Genomic DNA, 7,325 nt, shown 5'->3' with positions numbered 1-7,325 from the left:
TCCACCCTATCATATGCTTTCTCCAAATGCTTAAAGGCCGCCTACAACTTCTTTCCCTTCTCTAGAAATTTTTCCACTAAAGATCTAAGAATGAATATCTGATCTACACAACCTCTTCCCTTCCTAAAGCCTCCCTGTTCTTCTCCAACTAATTCTTCTGTTATTTCCTTAACTCTGTCAGGTGCTTGAGTGTGTGAAAGTGGATGTATGTGGAATAACTGAAACTAAATGAAGAGGTGAGAGTGAGAGACAATGGGGGTATGGATGGGAAATATGTGCAGGAGTAGGTGAGAATGAGAGGGCAAAAGAAGGAGTGTGTATTGTTGTGAGTAAAAGATTGAAGAACTTAAGAGAGTACGGATCAGTTGGCTCAAAGATTGTGTGGGTTAGGTTGAATGTTGGAATACAAATGTGGGCAATTGTGTGCGTGTATACGCCAACGCAAGATCGTGCAAGCATAGTGAGAGAAGAGTTCTGGACAAATGTGGAAGTGTGCATGGAAAAGTTCGGAAGGAATGAGAGAGTGTTTTTGATTGGTAATATGAAAGAGGTAAACAGTCATCACTCAAAGGATGAATAATAAATTGACAGATGATAGGAGCAAACCATAAATATTACTCTACAGTAGTAATGTACCTCTTTTTATTAAATTTCAAATGTATGTTGCTGCTAGTATGTACAGAGCCAATAGCTCTTAAAATATTTCATTTCATTTTGAGAGTGTGGGGACCTCATAGTCAGTGTGATGTACTAAAAAGTGCTGAAGTTCATCCTTACTCTACAGGTGTCTAGCCAGGGAGCACTCAATTGCAACAGCAGCAGTCAAGATGTGCTTAATGCTGATTCAAGGTCAAGGAGTATTTAGTGCAGTGTGGTGGGGCCTGCAGGGTGTACGGTATATGGAGAAGGTTGGAGGGCAGTGTGGAGGTAAGCAAACTACATGTTGTATTCCATCAGCTAATGAGACTTTCTAGCATCTCTTCCTTACCATAATATTCTCATATAATATTTGTCTTTGTATTTATTTTTTTGTGGACTAATAATGCATAAATAGCACACAGGAGATTGGTAACCTGTTCAGTCTGAGGACATCTTTTATTCTTGTGACTGCAAGACAGATATACTCAAGAAAATTCCCAAGTAATGAAGGGGTTAATGAAAACTATATCCAGCTCTTCCAGTTCAAAAAGTCATCCTTAGTTGAATGTAGTTTTATAGAGGCAGCAATAATAGAATTTATTAAATTCCCTTGGCTGACTTTCATAACATGCCATTTGTGGAAATTGACTGGTAAGGAAGAGGTGTAAGTTAGCCTTCTACACTGATGAGAATGTAGCTTTTATTTATTTTTAAGGGGAAGGAGGGAGGATGGTGAGCAGATAAACAAACTACATTTGGTGATATTCATGCTTTGTATTGCTCTCACTCACTAGGTACAGCCACTATAACAATGACAAATAACCTTCGTATGGTTAAAAAAAACACGATGTATTTCATGTGAAGTATAAAACACTAGTTGTATTGCACATGAAGTAATTCTGACATGAATCACATTCATTGTTATTCTATGTGGGGATTACTTCACACTTGAATATACTGCATCTATATACTAGTACATATAAAAATTTAAGAAAAATGTTTGTGAGAAGAAAGTTGGATGTGTTAGCTTTGAGTGAAACGAAGATGAAAGGGAAGGGGGAATCTATGTTTGGAAGTGTGAATGGAAGATTGTCAGGTGTTGATAGAGGAAGGGCAAGAGAAGGTGTGGCCTTGTTAGTGAGTCCGGAAGTACAGCAATGTGTGATTGAATGGAAGGAGGTGTCATCAAGACTGATGTGGGTGAAAGCGAAATTTGAACGTGAGTTGTGGGTGTTTGTGAGTGCATATGGGCCTGGTAGTGAAAGGGATGAACAAGAGAGGGAGTCGTTCTGGAATGATGTTGATGAGTGTCTGCAGAGTTTTGGAGCAAATGTGAATGTGGTAATGATGGGAGATCTGAATGCTAGAGTGGGAAATGTAGCAGTTGAAGGCGTAGTTGGTATGCATGGTGTGCCTGGAAGAAATGAAAATGGGGAACGAATGATAGCGATGTGTGTTGAGCGAGAGATGGTGATTGGGAATACGCTGTTTGAGAAGAAAGATATTTATAAGTATACATGGGTGAGACAGGAGGGTGGAAGGGTTGTTGATAGAGCCTTGATGGACTATGTGGTTGTGTCTAGGAATGTAATAGGAAGATTGTTGGATGTGAGAGTTCTGAGAGGGGAGGGTGGAGGTATGTCTGACCACTACCTGGTGGAGGGAAAGTTAAGAGTAGGTAAGAGATGGGTGAGAGCTAGGAGGGTTAGGTGTGGCAGGGAGGTTTTGAAAGTGAGTGAGTTGGATAAAAGAGAGAAAAAGATAGAGTATCAGGAGAAATTGAAAGATGAGTGGAACGCAGTGAAAGATCGGGAAAATGGCAGCGTGGAGGAGGAATGGCAGTTGTTTAAGAGTGCTGTGGTGGGGCATGCAGAAGAGGTGTGTGGTGTGAGACGTGTGGGTGGTGGTGTAAGAAAAGGAAGTGAATGGTGGTGCGAGGAAGTAAGTATGGCTGTGGCTGAGAAGAGACGTGCATATGAAGTGTGGCTGCAGAGGAAGGATGAGATGTCATATGAAAGGTATAAGGAAAAGAGGAATAGAGCGAGAAGGGCTGTGCGTGATGCTAAAGTGGCAGCAGATGAGAGGTGGGGTAGGCGGCTGACAGAGAATTTTCAACAGAATAAGAAAATGTTTTGGGAGGAGGTGAAAAGGGTGCGAAAGGGAGAGTCTGGGAAGGAAGAACGAGTAAAAGCAGAGGATGGAAGGATGTTAATTGAGATGGATGCAGTAAGGAAGAGATGGGCAGAGTATTTTGAACGATTGTTAAATGTAGAGGAGGAAAGGGTGGCTGAGATTGTGGCGGATGGAAGGGTGCAAGGAATAAATGTGTTGGGAGAGTTGAATGATTCTATGATCATGAAGGAGGAAGTGGAGAAGGCAGTAAAGGAGATGAAAACAGGGAAAGCTGCAGGTATGGATGGGTGTGCTGTGGAATGCTTGAAGGGTGGTGGAGTGACTATTGTTGACTGGTTAGTAAGATTGTTGAATGTGTGCTTTGAGAAAGGTATGGTGCCAATTGACTGGGCAAGTGCTTGTGTGGTGCCGTTGTATAAAGGCAAGGGTGATAAGTATGAATGTACTAGCTTTAGGCCTTGAGCCTGGTCCCAGAAATTTGACCATCGGTACCATCTGGCGGGGCAATTTCTGTCGTGCATTTTAAAATAGCAATATGTCTCTACTTTTCATTTTTGTATGATAGCACTTCGAAAGCAGTAGCTTTTTATTCATAAAGAGCCACTTTTCAATGGTACCGATAATCAAACTTTTCCGAGGCGGTGTGGGTGTATGGTAAGTAATGATCAGTAGAGTTACAAAATAATCCTTCAAACCTTTAATACTGAAAGTATTCAATCACATTTATCTATATAACAATATATAACACAATATATAACACATTTATCTATAAAACAAACTTGTGTAACAAAACTGCTTCTGGTATGAGAACTGTAAATACCTTGTGTATGAAATATACATCAAATTATCACCATAATACAAAAATTATACAATTATCAGTTTGAATACATATGAAAATAATAATCAGTCAAAATGGCTACCTACTTTACAATATACAGTCACACATATCTCCCTAGACCGTCCATAAGGTTCATAAGTGAAAGAATAGAAGACTAAACATTTAGACTAAGCAAATTATTATTACAATGGATATACCTACAGCGCCAAGCCACACCCGGCTATTTGGCACTTGACAAAGCAAAGACTTCATTGAAATAATCTGAAAAGTATGTAATCTGCTTGTTGTTTGTGTTCATTCTAGTGAATGTAGGTAAAAACTAAAAAGAAATTCTGAAAATATTACACCCATTCGTCATGTGCTTCATCATCGCTATCCTCAGTGTTGTCATTCATAATCTCAACTTGTGTTTGGTTGCTACATGTTTGTAGCTTGCAGAGTTCTGTACAAGGCAATCCATTCGCAAGACATGGACATGTTGGATTCTTGCATGAGCGTGAGCATTTGCAGGAGAGTAGTTCCAGAATAGCCTCAGGGGCAGCAGGAACATCAGACCAATCAATCATGAGTTGCTCATTGTTATCCACATTCTCTGTATACCAGCCTCTTCCTGTTGGGGGAGGAATGGTTGGGCATCTTTCCAATGACTGCTTCCACACTCTTGCCTGATAGCACGCTGACAATGCTGATACAGAGCAGATTTACATGGTGGTAGCTGCCAGGATTCAGCCTCTTCTTTCTTGGCACAAAAGATTTGGTAACGTAGCTCATCCACTCTAGTTGCTCCCTGGATACTGTACAGGTGACACGTGAAGGCCTCTAACTTCTGAAAGTGCTCCTGACTTAGGTTCCAGCCCTCTCCAACCCTCTGCAGGGCCTCTCGGTGTTCTGTGTTACCTTTCATTAGTTTCAAAGCAGAGACCTTCCCCTTTCCTGCAAAGGCACTCACAGTGTCGCAGCCCGTCATGGCATGAAGACCCAGAAGTGCTTTTGTGTTGTCTGGTCCAAGTGTGGCTGCAACTTTGGTAACATCTATGTACTTTACTCTGTTTTTGGTACCACTTTTTATATAGATGCTGCTTGGGATATCACTAGAGAAGGCCACACATAGCACTAGAACGTCTGTGTCATCTGATACAACCTTCATTGCTGTATAGCCCTGTGAGGCTGCATGGGCAGCATGAAGAAGAAGTCGTGTGTCTGCTTCTTCTTGAGTGGACTTTAATCCATCCACTACCATGGAACCATGCTCAGTCAGTTGATAACAGGTTTCCCCACAGGTGACATATATGACTTTGCCAACAAACCGTCTCTGGTGTCTTGGATGTTTCTACTCATCTGTGATGACCTTGATTAGGTTTTCCTTGTTTCTGGAACTGGCAAGGAACTTTCTCCATTGTTTGATGGTATGGCCAGGTGAGATGCTCTTGAACTGGGTAGATTCAGACTCACCTCGCCGAACTCTTTCAGCAGCTTTGATTGAATTTTCTTGGTACACATCGAATACAACATCAATGCGTGGAGAATCATCACCTTCTGCAATTACAATGGAAAGAGCATGGTCAGCAACTTCAGCAAAGGTTTTATGGGTGCCTCTTATTTTCTGGATCAGGGCCATACCATCAATAAGACAAGCAGCTTTCCCTGGCACACATTCCGCTGGACAGACATTCTTCTGTAGCTCTTTGGCCAGTGCAGCTTTATTTGTCTTTCTGAGGCTACCATCTGCTGTTGCTAGGGACCATGGAAGAGGGCCTAGTGGGTACTGAAAAACCTCCTGCAGATTCAAACTTCTGCTCTGAGCAATGAGTACCATGTGAGCAAATAGATTTCGGTCAGCTTTCATGATTACTTCCTTTGGAGTGTTGCTATTTGTCTTCTTTTTCTTGTTCAAGTTGGCGAATGTCTTCAGGTTCAGTTTGGGCAGAGGGTCGTGGAATTTCTTGACTGGTGGACTGCTTTGTAGCCTTTCCTCTCTGAAATTTTGATATGCTCTTTGTCCTAATTGTCTTGCTTCGAGAAGGTCTGTTTCAATATCTTTTGGAGCCACACATCCACTTGACAAGCAAACAAGATCCATTTGTTCAGTACTGACAGGATTGATCCAGCTATTGTCCAGAATCTCCATCAACCTCTTGACATCTTCTTCATCTTTGAGGATTCTTGTTTTTTGAAGATCTTTGTGCATACTGTTTGGTTGATCCATGTCCAATGCATATTTCAGGGTTCTAAGATATGAGCTATGATACTCTGCAGTCAAGTAGTAAAGGTTAACTGCTGCTGGCTTTAGACTGAAGCCTTTTGTACCGCCAGCTGTCTGAGTGTCTCTGTTAATCGTCTCCTCCACAGCCTGGTCAACTGGAACCTTTCCAAATGTATTTTCAGTTCCAAGCTGTATAGACAAACCTCCTGCCTTCAAATACTCATAGACATCGGGATTTTCTGTGGGAAGATGTGACATTTCAGCATAGTAGCATGAGACGTATCTGGCGTAGTTAATGTTATCATAACTGAAGCACCAGGGTATCATAGCCTGGATTGCTGCCAGGTGCAGGTGCCAATCTCCTTCACGAGAGGCTCTCACGAAATTCAACACAATCTCCACCATTTCAACATAACTCATCCAGAAGCAGGCCAAAGGACCACACTTACTGCGAAGATGTTCTTTGAACTTGTCAAACAGTTCAGCTATCACTTGGAAAGAAGGAGACTGGATGAGCTCTGTGAAAGAAGTCTGGCACAGGTTTGCAGACATGGTTTCAATCTCAACCACCAATGACTGAAGATGATGTGCACTCTCACTATGATGCTCCTCACACCAGGATGGGAATTCTCTCCAAACCAGGCGCATCAAAGCTTCATACAGAAGCTTATGAAGTCGAATGGCACGGTTGTATTTGCGTCCTTCCAACACACCAGAAATGGATCCCTCTGCAATGACACCTGACTCGATGCAAAGGTCTTGTAGTCCTGCATCAGAGAAACGCTTCCCAATCACTGCCATTAATGTGCATATTGTATGGAATGCCCCAAGTCGTGGTACAATGTGCGAAAACGTGTCCTTGTGCTTCCACAATATCTCAGTGACCTTTGCATATATCGCTTGGTCACACACTACGACAATGCTTTTGAGCTCCAAAGTATTCCTGATCTTCTGCGAATGAATCACAACTTCATGGATAGTGGACATTTCAGTAGCTGGAGCATTGATGGTGGGTAGATATGCCACAGTATTTTGAGAAACTTCTTCATTATCTCTGGTAGCAATATTGAACCCTGTCCATCCAGGTACTGGGTTCTCTTGACTACTGGCAGTATGCAATCTAGCCAAGATCCAAATCAAATTATTCTTCTGGGCTTGCTGTACTACCTCCTTATAGTGTAACGCAATATGCAGTCTTGATGGTGGTCCTACCCGTTCACCAGCATTGTATGGAGGTAGAATGATAGGATTTGCATCAAGGGTCCTCTTCTTTACAACAGGTTTGGGTAGAGCTTTCCTAGGAGGATGTGGTCCATACACTCTGGGTTGCACTGCTATGCCATTTACTCGATGAGATGTACCTCCCCCACTCAAGGTTTCTTCCAACCGGTCTATGTTGTCCCAGCCTAGGGTCGTTGGGATGAGTGGCTGGAGCTGCTCAGGTATGGCTACACTTTCATCTCCTTGGGACTCAAGTTTCTGAATACATAATGCAGTTTCCAACTCCTCAAC

This window comes from Coenobita brevimanus, chromosome 4 (genome assembly GCF_032717465.1).
Source record: "Coenobita brevimanus isolate Jiangsu-jjx chromosome 4, ASM3271746v2, whole genome shotgun sequence".
Taxonomy (NCBI): Eukaryota; Metazoa; Arthropoda; class Malacostraca; order Decapoda; family Coenobitidae; genus Coenobita; species Coenobita brevimanus.
This window is presented reverse-complemented; position numbering follows the sequence as displayed.